Source organism: Antechinus flavipes, chromosome 5, assembly GCF_016432865.1.
Source record: "Antechinus flavipes isolate AdamAnt ecotype Samford, QLD, Australia chromosome 5, AdamAnt_v2, whole genome shotgun sequence".
NCBI classification, from domain to species: Eukaryota; Metazoa; Chordata; class Mammalia; order Dasyuromorphia; family Dasyuridae; genus Antechinus; species Antechinus flavipes.
The window spans coordinates 189,063,442-189,080,947 of NC_067402.1; positions in this window are offsets into that span (position 1 = coordinate 189,063,442).

Consider the following 17,506-nt stretch of genomic DNA (forward strand, 5'->3'; position numbering starts at 1 on the left):
TACATGAATTTCTTTTCTCTCAGAATTACCTTTACAGAGCACCCATATGAAAATAATAGCTCTTATCTAATATTTGTAGTTTACAAAGCTCTTTCTTTAGAATAACTCTGTGAGATGGCTAGCACAGATTTTGTCTCCTTTTTTTATAGAAGGGAAAAATTAAGTGAATTTTTTAAAATAGCTTTTTATTTACAAGTTATATGCATGGGTAATTTTATAGCATTGACAATTGCCAAACCTTTTGTTCCAATTTTTCCCCTCCTTCCCCCCATCCCCTCCCCTAGATGGCAGGATGACCAATACATGTTAAATATGTTAAAGTGTAAATTAAATACAAAGTAAGTATTAAGTGAGTTATTTTATAAAAGTAGCATCAGTTTTATAGAGAAGAGTGAGGGTCCTTTAAAAAGAGAGGCTATGGGGCAGGTAGGTGGTGCAGTGGATAGAGCACCAGACCTGAAGTCATAAGTTCAAATCTGGCCTCAAACATTTAACACTGTGTGTTAACTGTGTGACCCTGGGCAAATCACTTAACCCCCAATTGCCTTAGGGGGAAAAAAAAGGAGAAGCTATTTGGCTTTCTTGCAATCCAAGATATTTGCCCAGAAAATGGGAAGGTAGTATTAAAATTCTTAGTGTCATTCCCAGTGCCTTCTGGCCACAAATGACTAGTTGATGTAAAGAATATAGAGGCAGGGTTGGGGGAAGGAGTGGAAAAATTGGAACAAAAGGTTTTGCAATTGTCAATGCTGAAAAACTACCCATGCATATATCTTGTAAATAAAAAGCTATTTAAAAAAAATAGAGACATGCAAAGGGGAGTAATTTATTTTATTTTATTATTTTATTTTTATCAAAGTTAATTTACCTGATTTTAATTTTAGGAATTGTGCTCTTATTAATCATTCCAAGTAAAGCAAACTGAGGTATTTACAAGTCACTGGATGTTTAGCAAGGAGATTTATCTTGCCCCAAAAGCAAGAATTTGCAACAAGGATACAATTGCAAGGCCAGATGCAACTTCCCAGGCACAGCCACCAGAAATAAGATAAGAACAAAAAATATTCCCCTTTGGAGGGTTTACTAAATATAACTGGTTTTAAAAGTAGGCCCTCCAACTCTTTTTGTAGTGGCAAGAAACTAGAAACTGAGCAGATACTCATCAGTTGGAGAATGGCTGAGTTAGTTATGGTATATGAATGTAATGGAATATTATTATTCTGTAAGAAATGATCAGCAGGATGAATACAGAGGTGAATACAGAATACATGAACTGATGCTGAGTGAAGTGAGCAGAACCAGGAGATCCTTGCACACAACAACAAGATTATACAATGATCAATTCTGATGAACGGGACTCTTTCCAACAATGTGATGATTCAGACCAGTTCTAATGATCTTGTGATTGAAGAGAGCCATCTACACCCAGAGAAAGGACTGTGGGAACTGAATGTGGATTAAAACAGTATTTTCACTTTTTTTGTTGCTGTTTGCTTGCATTTTGTGTTCTTTCTCATTTTCCCCTTTTTGATTTGATTTTTCTTGTGCAGCAAGTTAATTGTATAAATATGTATGTCTATACTGGATTTAACATATATTTGTACCATATTTAACATTTATTGGATTACTAGAGAAGGGGATAGGGAAAGGGGAGGAAATTGGAACACAAGGTTTTGCAAGGGTTAATGTTGAAAAATTATCCATGCATTTGTTTTGAAAATAAAAAACTTCAATTAAAAAAAAAAAAAATAGGCCCTCAAAGAATTTCCCTGGCATGGAAATCCAAAACAAAGGGACTCCTAGCATTGCCTTCATTAGGCCACACTTTCATGAGCTAGGTTTCCTCCCTTCCCCCCTCCCTCCCTCCTTCCTTTTCTACCTCCTTTTCTCCTTCCCTCCCTCCCTCCTATCTTTCTTTCTCTCTCCCTTCCTCCCTTTCTTTCTTTCTTTTTTTAAATTATAACTTTTTATTGACAGAATATATGCATGGGTAATTTTTCAATATTATCCCTTGCACTCACTTCTGTTCCAACTTTTCCCTTCCCTTCCTCCACCCCTTCCCTAGATGACAGGCAGTCTCATACATGTTAAACATGTTAAAGTATATTTTAGATACAATACATGTGTGCAGATCTGTACAGTTCTCTTGTTGCACAAGAAAAATCGGATTCAGAAGGTAAAAATAACCTGGGAAGAAAAACAAAAATGCAAGTAGTCCACATTCATTTCCTAGTGTTCCTTTTCTGAGTGTAGCTGATTCTGTCCATCATTGATCAATTGGAATTGAATTTCTCCCTCCCTTTCTTTCTCTTTCCCTCGCTTTCTTTTTTCTTTCTTTCTCTCTCTCCCTTTCTTTTTCTTTCTTTTTCTCTCCCTCCCTTTCTTTTTTCTTTCTCTCTCCCTCCCTTTCTTTTTCTTTCTTTCTCCCTCTCTCCCTTTCTTTTTCTTTCTTTCTCCCTCCCTCCCTTTCTTTTTCTTTCTCCCTCCCTCCTTTCCTTCTTTCCTTTCTTCTTTCCCTCTCTCCCTCCCTCCCTCCCTCTCTTTCCCACCCAAATCCTCACTTCTCCTTAGTGAGAACAAAATAAAAACAAAACTCATAACAAATATATATATAGTCAATTCAAAAACTTCTGTTTTTGAATTTCAGTTTTTCCACACTTCTCTTCTTTTCATCAAAGAATCCTTGGAAATTTTCTGTTTCATTAAAGCTCCATTTTATCCACAGTAGCATTAATACTGAGTTTTAAAAAGTTATTCTTGGCCACAATCTTTTGTTTTTTAGAATATATTTGAAGCTCTCCACTTTTTTTTTTTTTTTAAATAGTGGTGGCTCCTAAATCATGTGTGATACTGTTTCTTGGTATTTGACTTCTTCTTGGCTACTTCCAATATTTTTTCTTTGACTCAGAATTTCTGGATTTGAATTATGATATTCTTGAGAGTCTTCATTTGGAGTTTCTTTCAAGTGGATTCTTTCTGTTTCTATTTTATCTTCTGGGTCTAAAAGATCTTGGAAATTTTCTTTTAAGATTTCTTGAAATAATGATGCCTAGGCTTCTTTTGTGGTCATGGCATTCAGAGAGTCCAATCATTCTTACATTTCCCCCCTTTAATCTGTTTTTAAGATAAATTGTGCTTGCTATGAGATACCTTATATTTTCTTTTATTTTTTTCACTCTTTTAACTTAATTTTAATATTTCTTGTTGCCTCATAGAATCATTGGCTTTTATTTGGTTTATTTGGATTTTCAGGGAGTTTGATGCTGGAGCAATCTTGTATACCCCTTTGTGCCAAGCTCTTAATTCTAATTCTTTCTTCCAAAGCTCTTCCCTCCTCCACTTCCCCCCCTCAAACATTCTCATTCTATTTATAAAAACATTTTCAAACATTTTTTTTTTTTTGGTACTATAAGTTTTATTTTATTTTATTTTATTTTTTAATTGAGGAATAATATTATTTAATATTGAAAGTTACTTTGGAAAATGTCCTAATTTTTTTTTAATTTTTATTTAATAATTACTTTATATTAACAAAATCCATGCTAGGGTAATATTTTTACAACATTATCCCTTGCACTCGTTTCTGTTCCGATTTTTCCCCTCCCTCCCTCCACCCCCTCCCCTAGATGGCAAGCAGTCCTATATATGTTGGATATGTTGCAGTATATCCTAGATACAATATATGTTTGCAGAACCGAACAGTTCTCTTGTTGCACAGGGAGAATTGGATTCAGAAGGTAATTTTCTTCCCGGGTTATTTATACCTTCTGAATCCAATTTTCAAACATTTTTAAAATTCTTCCTTCAGTTTTCAGGAATTCTAGTTGAGTTAATGTCCAAGCTATGTTTTTCTTTGAGGCATTGCTTGTAGATGTTTTGGAGTCATTCTCTTCTATCTTTGTATCCTGATCATTTCTGTTACCATAACAACTCATTATAGCAAGGCTCTTTTTTATTTGCCCTGCTTCCTAATTTTGAACTTAATTTTAGGATTGGCTCCCTCACACTTCTGGAAGGAAGGTCTGACTAGTTCTAATACTGCTTTCTTGGAGAATTGTGTTATTAAAGGGATTTTAAGGGACAGACTGGGAACATGCAATAGGAACTGTATCCCCTTGATCTTTGGGGGGAGGTAGATTTGGATTGGAAAAACCCTAAATCTCAACCCATCCTGACCTTTGGGAGCATCCCCACCCTCCTACTTGATTCCCAGGGGAAAGTCCCAATAATCCCTATTTACAATTCATTTGGAGATCTTGGCCTGGGGCATAATTACTACCCATTATTGAGTCCCTCAAATCTTCTGGAGATCTCTCCCTAGCCCTGGGCCATAGAAGGCTAAATAAAAATCAAGGCTGTGTACCCAGTCCTTTGCTAATTCCTAATCAGGAACTGGCTCACTGAGTGGCTTCTCAGTATAAATAAACCCGTATTTGCCAAAAACCTCCCTTGGAGAGCGGGACTGTGAATTCTTTGGCAAAAAGAAACCGACCTGGGACCCCATCACTGTTATTATCTCTCACCCCTCAACAGTTTTATCTAGGGCAAAGTTTGATTGCTCCCCTTCTCCTTTGAGCTCTGCAAGTTCCTTATTTGGGTTTTGTCTATGTTAGAGTAGACTAGTGCTACAGTCAGCCCATATCAAAAAGTTGGAAAGCTCTTGTTGGTTTAGTGTCAGAATTTTGGCTCCCCTTTGGTTTGAAATCCCCACCTTGGCTATTCTTCTGAAGACGGCTAGATGCTGGAATTGATTACCTGCTAAGGGCCTAATGAGCCACATCATTGCTGTTCCTGGTTTCTGAACTTCCTCTTTTTTCCATAAACTGTCCAGAATCTCTCTGCCTGAGAATGGTACCATTCTCCTGTCCATATCTCTTTCTCAGTCTACCCCATTTCTATGACCAAAAATTGTGTATGGGCAACAAAACTGACCATTTACACCAATCCCTCCTCAGTGACCTGGCTTGGGGCTGCCCGGTTGTGCATCTGGGATTTCCTGTCACAGATTCTCTCCCTGAGCACTGAAATATTGCATGGGGTGTGCTCCTGGTCAGACTGCCTCTAGCTTCCCTGTCCATCTCCCTATGCTGAACTGGGACAAATGGCTTGTTTTGATTTTTTTCCCCTGAATTTTCCCAGCAGGATTTGAACTGCATTTACTAGCTCTGTTTGGATGCATTTGTAGATTGGAGCTCAGTCCCGCTGCTTCTTATCACTTCCTTATCATCTTAGCTCTATCTGCCTGTTTCTCCGCTTTCTATTGCATTATTTTCAGTCTGACTCCAATGACAGTGCAATTTATGTACAATGCTCAATTTAGGGAGTGTTAGTTTTGGGGCTTTCTTTACCCTCCTGGGCAGTCCTTTCCAGCAACTAAAGAGTTAAATTCTTTCCCTGAGCAGGATCATGCTTCCCGTGCTACACAGAAGACAGTTACTTAGTTCTGTTTTTATTTCTGTAAAGAATATTGAATAGTTGCATTCATACAGTTGCTGTGTATATGTGATTTGATAAGTAGGCTATCAAAGATTTTATTCTTTATGTAATTATTTTGAATGGAATTTCTCAAATTCTTACTCAGGAGTATACCAAGTAAGGGGCCTGGGACCTGAAATATTCCAAGGAAATATTAAATGAGTTGTTTGTCCTTCAGTCTGTCTTTGGGGCCTTGTGATCATGTAGTTTTGGACTTTCCTGTCTATGAGAACCAGTGAATAGAGCCTTTAGCAAGTATCAAGACATGGCCAGACATAATTACCATTAGATTTCTGGAATCATAAACTCCTTAAAATAACTTATAAATAAGTTTATAAATAACTTTATAAAATAAAATAACTTCAGTTTTGCAAAATAGTTGCTTGGTTATTTTGGAGCTTTAGTTTCTACTGAATGGATGAAGTAAAATTACAGATTAGGAAAATCTTAAGCTAAGCTGTCTCTACTCTTTTTGAAAAAGTACTATATTAACTTAGTAGAGGAGAAGTCTGGCCTATTAGTGAAGTGGTGTGCCCTTGTTCCAGCTGCAAAGCAGTCAGGCCAGCCTCAGAACAGCCCAGTGCATCCCAGCAGCTGAGCAATCTCCCCAACACAGATGCTTTTCCCTTATTGAATTAATGTTTAAAAATATATAAAGTTATAGGTATCACAATCACATAATGGTTCATTTCAGTCTTCTTTCTGAATATGTATATGCTGAGTGATAATAAGCATATTTCAGTACAAATCTAAAATCTATGTATACAGTTTATATTTTATTTTTAAAATCAGGCAAAATAAAATAATTTATATGCTACCATTTGTTCTTTGAATTCAATAAACATAACATCATTTATGCCCTGCTAAATGACAAGAAATCTCTAGTCTGCATTCATTCAGTAAACTCTTTCTCCAGTGATATGCTCATTTTATGCACACAGGCATATGTACACATACATATTATATATATATATATATATATATGTTCAAGTCCTGAACCATTAATTTCCTCACAAAATTTGCATGAATACTGGTTTTTGAGTTTTGATTATACTTACTCATTAGCCTGAGTCCAGCCTCCCAAAGTCCCCATCATCACCATTACTATGTATTCTGGAACTTTTCTGAACCAGATGCTGACATACTGTTTGATGTTTTTCAGTTTTGCCTTTTCTGACCAATTGAAAGATGGAATATTTATTTTTCAAAGATAACATCAGGAATAGTGGTAGTACAACTCTTTTGGTTAAACCTGGTTGAAGTGCCTCTTCTAGTTCTGGAACAGTCAAATTTATTAGAACCTTGGTGAATTCTGGCACTCTGATGGCCTTCACAAGTCTATGTAAGATAGCTTTGTGCCATTAGATAATTACCCCATTCATTTTAAAAATGCAGTTGTAAAAACATACAAAAATATATTTTGTTTGGCTATCTTTCTCCTTCTCCCCCTTTTCTCCTCTCTCTTACTTCCTCTCCTCCCATTTTCCTCTCCCAAAACTATGCTAGCAACTTGGGGCCCCAGAAAGGTGACCATCCTGAACAATCACCAATGCTTTTCATGAAACAATCAGCAAGTTTTATCAACTTTTAAAGGCAAAGCAAGAATGAATACTGCATAATATTTTACCCATAACTTTAGGGCATAATCTCCCCCAAATAGGAAGAAATGGCATATGATAGATAATAAGAAACACATGTAGCCAAAACAATCTATAGTTTTGGAACTGAGAACCTTTATGTTCTTTGTTTTGCTCAGGGATTTTTCTCATAGAAGTTCATTGATGTATTTCATTCTGACATCTTGACAGATTTAAAAATTAAAAAAAAATTTCTAATTAGATGCAAAAACAATTCTTGACATTTTAAAACTTTAAGTTCCATATTATTTCCCTCCATTCTTCCCTTCCACCTTTATTGAAAAAGCAATTTGATATAGGTTATACATGTGCAATCATGCAAAAACATTTCATATTAGTCATGTTGTGAAAACAAACAGACCAAAAAAAACCTCCAAGAAAAATAAAGTTTAAAAAAAAGTATGCTTCGATCTGCATTGCATTCTTTTTTGTGGAGGCAGACAGCATTTTTTCATTCCAAGTCCTCTGGAATTTCAAAATTGAGTTTTAGGGACTTCAGATTCCTTAGGCCTGAGCTGCCAGTCTGAGTACTACAGAACCACGTTGGCCACTGCCTGCTGTTTGTTGCTTGCTTCTCCGGGCTTCCAAGATCCTTACCATACAAGAAAAAGAGAAAAACATAACCGCTGCATACAATCTCCTAAGTGGTCTCATGCCTGGAGAACTCAGAATAAGGCAATTAAAGGCTTTCTATTTTGGAATACTTCTGCTTTCAACTAGTCCTACGCCTTTCCCATCATTTAAAAAAGTCTTATTTGATCCTTTTGTTTCCACGAGATATCTTCCTATGTCTCTTTCCCTACTCTGAGCTAAACTCCTGGAACAAATCACCTATACCTGATGCCTTCAATTTCACTCTTCTAAACTTTCTCTCAAAATCTCCCTCCTTGATTTCTTTCCCTCAAGTCTCTTTCCAACTAAAATTCATCTTCTACACATTTGCTTTAGTGCAGTAGGTCTGCTCATGTTACATCTCATCCCCCCTCAATGACCCCCCAGTGGCTCAAATATAAAGTTTATTATCCGGCATTTAAAGCTCTCCACAACATGGTCCTTTGCCATTTTTGATCCAACAATGGCAGTCTGCTTGCTATTTGTGACCATATGACCCTAGATCTCCTATCTCATCACCTTTTCACTGCCTGTTTCCTGTGATTTCATCTCCAACTCTTAGTTTGCTTGACTTCTCTCAGGAGTCAACATAGTGACTTCTGGCCAAGATGACACCCTGAATGGGAGGTAAACTGATCAAATTTCTGGTACCCACTCCAGCAAAATCCTGGGGATGTTCATACCAGGCTGAAGAATTACCAGGAAATCCAAACAGCTTCAGCAAATGACTTCTTTCTATCCCACAACAATGCAATATCCAGAAAAGGAAGTGCTAACCTCCCTGTAAGACCAGAGACAGAAAACGAGACTGTTGTGGTGAAAGATAGCGAGAATCTGCCCCGAGAAAGCCTGAAGAGCAGGCAGTAGCCAGCATGGTTCCTGGCACTCGGACTGGATCCTCACCTCCTGGCTATTATGTACCTGCGAAATCTAGACTTAACTCTGAGGGGCTGGGGCCAGTCACTGTCTAATTCTTTGAGCCCCTATTGATACCCTTCCTCCTATGATGTATCAATTATAATAGTGCTTAATTGTAGTTGCTAGATGGGTAGAGCATGGGACCTGGTATCAGGAAGATCTGAATTCAATTCCAGTCTCAGACAGTTACTAGTCAAATTTAACCTCAACTTACTAGCTGTGTGACTCTGGGCAAGTCACTTAACCCTCTTTGTCTCAGTTTCCTCATCTGTAAAATGAGCTGGAGAAGGGAATGACTAACCACTGTAGTATTTCTGTCAAGAAAACCCCAAATAGGATCAAGAAAAGAAATTGCCAAGATGACGAAAAAATCCAAATCATTTAGTTCTAGGAGTTTAAAATAGGGATGGAGAAGATAATACCAAAGCTGAGGTGTTCTTCCCCCTCCCCAAAGAGGTTTATTTTCAGGGGTTATCCTTTTTTTTCTCCACTATCAGATGTTTGAATATCCTGGCACTCACCTAACTTGATATTTTATAGACAATCCAAAGACGTAGTGATGTGAGCAATTTTCCTCAATTGATCTGATAGGTCATATCTAATTGCAATATCTTTGATCTGATATTTGTTACACTTGGTCAAAGAATCATTATTAAAGAATTATTATTAAAGTGGGAGGGGGGGGTGATGATTGACTCAACCAGCTGGCCCTATTTATCTTTAATAACGGAAAGAAGTGCTGATAGATGACATTGCTCATTCTGAGAGATGCCCAATTACATGCTCTGTGATCTTGGACTCCCACCCTACTAGAAGACCTTACTTCTGTTTAGTGTAAATGAGCCCATACCCTTGAATTCCCCCATTGAAGTTTAGAGTAACCCATTTTATGAAGGAGAAAATCAACCAGTTTGGTCTGGGTGGAGATTCCTTTGTCCAGATTACTAGAGATGGCTGAGTTTCACAATCAAGTCATACTCTCAGCAGGAGGAACTGAAAGCTTTTTAGACTACTTCCTCATTAACATGTCTGTCCCCTCATTTATTACTCACCGATCAGGGTGACCTCCTTTTTCAGAGACATCTCCTTTTTTAAAAGTTATTTAACCATTTAGATATCTCCATGGTTTTATCTTTGGATTCTGAGACCACTATCAATTTATTGATTATCAGCTAGCCAAATTAATAAATTGATTATAAATTACCCAGAAACTCTGTCTCTGGGAATTTTCATTCCTCTTAGCAAAGTGGGTAATAGTTTGCTTAGGGAATTCAGCACTTATTGCTTATACTTTGGAACAAAATTACCACTTGGAAAATTTTTTTTAACTTTTACTTTTCATTTCAGTTATATCCAAATAAGGCATACAGGATACTTTAAGAGCTTCCTATTTCCCACTTAACTAGTCAACTATCCTTGTAGTGATAATGATTTAACAGAACTTACAATATATTACCCAACAGCATTTACAATATAAATACTCAACATTACCATTTAAGTGTTAACTCACTTTTGAATAGATTCTAATAACTGAGAGAATTTCCTTGAAGGAATCTTTTAATATCTACATTTTAAAAGCTTAGCACATATATCTTCAGCATTTTTTAATATGGGTTAAGTGTTCAAAAAATCTACATGTGTGCAGGATGAGGGATTTAAAAATAATCACTAATTGAACCAAGTCTGCTAGCATTACAGCTATATCCAATTACATAATAATGGCAGATAATTGCATTTTATTGGTTTAAACAGTTCTTGTGCCCTGGCTATTTACATAAGAAATGTTTTTATTAAAATTTGTAGATACATCATATTCTTGCCACAATAAAAATCTGCAATAAATAGGAAACTGAGGCATAGAGTTCCAAGCACGATCAATTTATTAGCAAAACTAGCAATTGCCAATAAATAGGATCCAAAGTTCTTCAGTAACCAGGGATGCATTTGACAGTCACAGTGGCTGTTTTACAGTCAATATAGAAGAACTGATCCCCCTATACAATCTTAAGCAACATAGATTCATCTTATTTCTGACTGCATACTAAGGTCACCAATCACAGATTAAATGAGACATTATTGTCATCAGATAGACAAACATCTTTTGGGAAATTCTGTGGTTTGATCAGCAATTTCTGAGGAGGACAGGACATTTGTGGTTTACATGCTAACAACTTCTAATATTTTACAATAAAATTTAAAATATTGTGACCGGAAACTCCTGAGGAAGTAAACTTAGGAGTGAACAAGGGTGGTTTGTATTGGAAAAATCTACAGGCTTAAGGAGTTCAAAGGGAGTTCAAGTTCCCATACAAATAAAAGAGAGAGTATCTAATACATAGCAACTTGATCATTAATACATAAATTGATTAAGATAATAAAATAATAAAAAAAAATTAAAAAATGGGGCATTATTTCCATTTCACATCCTATAGTTGAGATACAGATTATACTTTTAGGACTTAGTAATATTTCCCTCATCAATCAATAATAATGATAGTTAGCATTTATATAATGCTTTTAAGATATCCTTTATAAATATAATTTCAGTAGTTACAACATTTCTAGGAGATAGGTGCTATTGTAATCTCCATTTTACAGATGAGGAAACTGAAGCAGATGGAAGTTAAGTGACTTGTTTAGAGTAACACAATTGGTAAATTAGGCAAGATTTGAACTCAAGCATTCTTAATTATGTTCAGGGCTTTATCAACCAGTACCACCTACCTGCTGATGTTTAATGCCTTAAAAATTCATCAGCAGGTATTGAGGTGAATTAAATATAATCTAGTGCCCTTTTAACTCTCCTTCTACCTAAAAATCTTTACCCTAGATTTTTGTTCAATGGTATGGCCATAGCCAGAGGGATACTTCTTGAAAGCTTATCTGGGAGCTCTCTAGCCTGTTGAGAAGTCTCTGGGACCCCTATTTTTCTTTAGGAACTGGGAACAAAAGCAACAGAGCTGAATTAGACTAGGAGCTAGAGTAGTTAGTCATTTGAAAGCCAAGGTGAGGAGAAAATAAGTAGGTGAGATAAAACAGTCAGAGAAAACTTCTGTGGCTTGTGAAAAGGGTTGGCAAACCCCTGGCATTTCTCCTTTGGCTTTTCCAACTCCTTTCTTATTCCTTTTGAGGGCCTCTAAGACTAGGTGGTTATCTAGTTATTATCCCCAAAGAAGGGAAAGGTTAATGGGATGGAGGTCAGAAATAATTTGGGGAAGAATTCTCAAGATTGGGGCATTTGAGAATTTCTTTGTAGTTTTTCTATATCTAATAAACCAATGGTTCTCAAACTTTGCTCTCAGTACCTTTATACTATTAAAAATGATTGAGGATCTGTCCAAAGAGTTTTTATTAGTGAGTTATATTTATAGATAGTTACCATATTAGAAGTAAAAACTAATTTTGAATTTATGGACCTTTTGAAAGGATTTCAGAGACCCCCCAGGATTCCCTGGGGGAACCACTGTAATAAACACATGGCCACAGAAAAATTGATTGCCTGTATATTATCAGTTTAAATCAGTTAAAAAAGATCAGTTTAGATCTTTTTTTGTATGTGCATGTGTTATGAATCTTTTTGGTGAAGACTATAAACTAATTTTCAGAATAATGTTTTTAAATGCATGAAATAAAATAAAATACATACGATCACAAAGGAATCCAATTATATATTGTAACACAATAATCTAGTCCTGCTAGGTAATATTAGATTGAACAGTGAGCTGGGAGCCAAGAAGACCTGAATTAAAATCCTGCCTAAGACATTTATTAGTGATCCTGGGCAAGTCACTTATCCCTGTTTGCCTCAGTTTACTCATCTGTAAAATGTGTCTGAAAAAAAATGGCAGACTGCTCCAGTATCCTTACCAAGAAAACCCAAATAATATCATAAAAAGTTGGACATGACTGAAACGATTGAAAAACAACAACAATCATCAGTCTTTTTTTCCTTAAAGTTCATTGGCCCTAAGAAAAGAAAAAAACCTTTGTTTAGGGGGTTGAGACTGAACTATGATATTTCCTAGGCAGTGGGAATGTCTGTTCTCTCAAGCACTCTGGGTTATTTTGTTTTTGTAGCCTTGAGGAATAATTTTAAAAAAATTATTATTATGCCCTAGATTCCTTCTGGGTGAGCCTGAGTTTATTTCACGCCAGTTCTTTCTGAACCGCAGGAGGCCATCTTGTGCAGGAGTCAAAGGAATATTATTGAAACCTCTGGACGGTGGCTGGAATACATTGCCACCTAGTGACCAATACCATAAACTACATTCTCATCTTGGTTAATGGTAAGTGGGCACTTGATCTTTATGCAGAATGAGGGGAATCAGGACACACAAATCAATACGAGTTGCCTTAGTTGAGCCACCAGTGCCCCAAGTGTGACCTGTGATGTTTATCTAGTGCACTGCTGCAAATAATTATTTATTACAGTGGAGTATATATATATATATTATTTATATTATATATGTATATATCTAATGATATATAATATATATAATAGTGTATAATATATAATAGTAGATTAGAATGACTGTGTCCAGATTCAAATATACCTCCATCATTACTAGCTATAATACCATAGCTATATACATGATTTTTCTCAACCTTAGTATCTTTATCTATAAATTATGGGTAATTATACCTGTGATATTTCCCTCACAGGGTTTTTAAGAATCTTAACTTAGACAATGTATGTACAGCATTTTGTAAACCATTAATTGCTATATAAATGTCAATTATTATCAGCAGGCCTTGTGAGAAAGAAGATAAGATACGGGTCCTCTAGCAACTCACATTTTTGTTGTTCTCCCTGGTTTTACAAGTGTTATCCCCACAAGATAATGTTATCCCCAGTTGGTTATCAGAACTCATTCTTGATCTTGCCCCTTCCCCACTTTCTAACTTTCCTATTTCTGGTGGGGACTGTGGTATGATGAAATGTTAGTTCTTTCCTTAAAAATCCTCATCGGTTCTTGATTGGCCTGGGAGGTAAGGGTCAAACTAAGTTGCTGTTGATGTGGTTGCCTGATTGCTTACTAGCATAAGATGGCCTGCCCACTCACAGTCGGTAACCTTTCGCCTTGGAGGATGTCCTGGGCTCAGTTATCACACCATGTTCTGCTGACCCTAGCCATCTAATTAGGAGGACTGGCAGGGAATGACCATCCTAGATACATGCTGTGTCCTTGTTAAATATTCTCTCCATATTATGACTAAGTTATCCTCCTTTTGTTAACTGTTTAATGATCTACTCATGGTCCATTTTATTTCAATTTTAGATTGGAGCTACCAGCTCTGCTTGATTCAGGCCATTACAAAAATGCCGTCATTCCTTTAATTTCTCAGGTTAAAAAACTCAGGGTCTTCTTTGTTCCCCTTCTCTCCCTCAGACTCAATTAATTGCTACCGATTGTTGATTCTACCTTTTATATCTGTTCTGTCTTGTACATCTGTTCTCTACCCTACATCCACACAGTCTGCATCTATTAACAGATCCTCATAATCTCTGGCCTGGATTATTGCAGCAGCTTCTTAATTGTGTTCCATGCTTCAAGTCTTTTTTCTCTCCAGTAACTCTTCTAAAATGACAATCACAAACCATCAGCCCAATCAAGTTACCCCTGTAGTGCATTGTAGTAGCCTTACAGCACTCACTCAGCGTTTGTGTGAAGTGTCCCACCCATTCTTTTTCTCTCCCTTGGAGTATGACCCAGATTTCCTTTTCATATCTTAAATTATATATGCTGCAAAGTCTATCTTCCTCTAATGGAAAGTTAATTTGCTATCTGAGCAGATAGATAATAAAAATCTGAGAAATTCTACAGATTAATATATTAGAAAATAAGATTAACAATTTCTTTAACTATATAGTAGTGAAAATGGGCCCAATCTCATCCAGGTGGAAATTCCTGGAAGTCTCTAGATAGGTAAGCTTTAAGTCAGGGTCATGTTGAGGAGTTAGCTTTCCCTACAAGTCTGCGAGAGAGTTGTTACTCTTTCTCCATCCTAAAGTCAGTGCCCCAAGAGATTCTGGCACTACAGATGTACTCTCAAACAAGGAATGAAGAATGACCTCTCTGAATGACCAATTTCTCCCCTTATATAGGCACATGGTGTTATATCAATAATATTTTCATCAATAAAGAAGATCTTATCCAAAATGCACCAGGCTTGGCTGGAAACCCAGGTTGCCTCTGCACTAATTCTCCTTAGTTTATACGTTTTGTCCATATTTGTTTCATGAAAAGAATTTGGACAGTGATCTCTCTCCACTGTGTCAATATTTGATGCAGAGCTATTAATTGCCCTTTAAAGTCTAAACTTTAGATTTCCTTTCCCTCCACCCCCACACTGGCAGTTCATTGATGACATTTACTCTTTCTGAGAAGAGATTAAGATTTCTATTTCTCATTTTGTTAATATTATTTTTATATTTCCTTTTGAGTATAAATTTTCTAGCATATTATGTGTTATATATATATATATATATATGTAATTATTATTATTATTTGGTGAGGCATTTGGGGTTAAATGACTTACCCGTGGTTACTCAGCTGATTCAAGTGTCTAAGGCCCAATTTGATATCAGGTACTCTTGATTCCAGGGCTGGTGCTCTATCCACTGCACCATCTAGCTGCATATATATCTTCTTAGAATTTTTTTTATTTCTTTGATTTGTGAATTACTACCATAAAAATTAATCTTATTGGTTTGGCTCATATCTTTCTTTTTTAAAAAGCAAGGTATTTATTCTGTTAGTCTTGTAAAAATAGTTATTAGTTTTGTTTAACATTTAACATTGTTCTGCATTTCATGATTTTTGCTTGTTTTGAGTTGGATCATTTATTTCATAGTTTTTGAAATTATATTTTCAATTCATGAATCTTTCATGTTTCTAGTTTAATAAATACACAGTGGTGTTTTGGCACTCATCTGTTTCAAAATTTTTCAAATTCGGTATTGGATGCATTTTAATGAAAAAAAAAATACTTCAGCAATTAATGCTCACTTGGCATTTATGCACTTAATTGTTGTCGTGGTTGATCAGTAGGATGTGAGGTTGGTCAGATGTACTGCCCTACCCCTGCCATCTCTGCTATTATCCTGAACTGTGGGCAGCAAAGGCAATGGTGTGCAGAATGTCAGGTTGGAGACTACCATGCTGAGGTTGTACAGGCAGGTCAGGGTAGTTCCTTGGGATGTATGTCTGCAACAGATAGTCTCCTAAAACAGAAGTCTTAGGAGAAACCCAGAGTGCCTATGTGCTTAGCAGGAGGAGAACAGGAGCAAGAGCAGCAGTAGGAACTCAATTGGAGGTGGTAGCGGAAAACCCAGGACTCCTGAAAACCCTGAGCCCTCACCAGTGAAGAGTATGGTACCATAGGTACCACCTCCACATTGAGGGTGCTTCCCTGACACTCCATTAATCCCCCCAAGGAAGCTTGAGAGGAATGGAGTGAGGGGAAGTATAAAGGTTACAGTTCCTCTTAGAAAGTGAATTGGGTCAAGAAGGAAGGAATTGGGTTGGATTGGACTGGGCTGGCTTGTATTTTGCAGCTGAAGCCAATTTGTCCCTTAGGGGAATTGAGTGGGGAGGGATGGTGAGGCTGCTGTCTGGAGATGTACTCTTTATTAGAACAATTTATTGGGTAGTTATCATTTTTTTCACTCATTATGCCTTCTGAACCAATTAACAATAAGTACCAGGTTACTGCTCTAATTGTTTTTGTGTAGTAAAAACTTGTGCTATATTTTAAAGGAAAAATTCAGTGGAATGAGATTAATTTTATAGATAATTTGGGACTGGGAAATAAAGATGAGGAGTTAATGTAAGAAACAAAATATCTTACCAAGAATTTACTGACTCACTAATGAATACAGGAGAGATTTATTTTACATTCTTGCAAAAATGGGTGCCTAGCATTGACCCACACCTAACATCCTATACTAAGATAAGGTCGAAATAGGTTCATGATTTAGACATAGAGTGATATTATGAGCAAATTAGAATAACCAAGGATAGTTTACCTCTCAGATCTGTGAAGAAGGAAGGAATTTGTGGCTAAAGAAGAACTAGTGTACATTATTGAATACAAAATAGATAATTTTGATTTTATTAAGTTAAAAAAGTTTTGTATAAACAAAACCAATGCAGACAACATTAGAAGGAAAGTAATAAATTGGGAAAAAAATTTTACATTCAAGAGTTCTGATAAAGGCCTCATTTCTAAAATATATAGAGAATTGACTCAAATTTATAAGAATTCAATCCATTCTCCAATTGATAAATGGTCAAAGGATATCAACAGATAATTTTCAGATGAAGAAATTAAAACCATTTCTAGTCATATGAAAGAAATGCTCTAAATCATATTGATCAGAGGAATGCAAATTAAGACAACTTTGAGTACCACTACATACCTCTCAGATTGGCTACAATGACAAGAAAAGATAATATTGGAGAAGATGTGGAAAAACTGGGACACTAATACATTGTTGGTGGATTGTGAACTGATTCAACTATTCTGCAGAGCAATTTGGAGCTAAGCCCAAAGAGCTATCCAGCTATGCATACCTTGTGATCCAGCAGTGTTTCTACTGGGCTTGTATCCCAAAAAGATCATAAAAGAGGAAAAGGGACCCACTTGTGCAAAAATGTTTGTGACAGCCTTTTTGTAGTTTCAAGAAAATGGAAACTAAATGGATGCCCATCAATTGGAGAATGGCTGAATAAATTATGGTATATGAATGTTATGGAACATTATTGTTCTGTAACAAACGACCTAAAGGATGATTTCAGAGAAACCGGGAGAGACTTACAGGAACTATCATCATTATACATGATGACAGCACGATTATACAA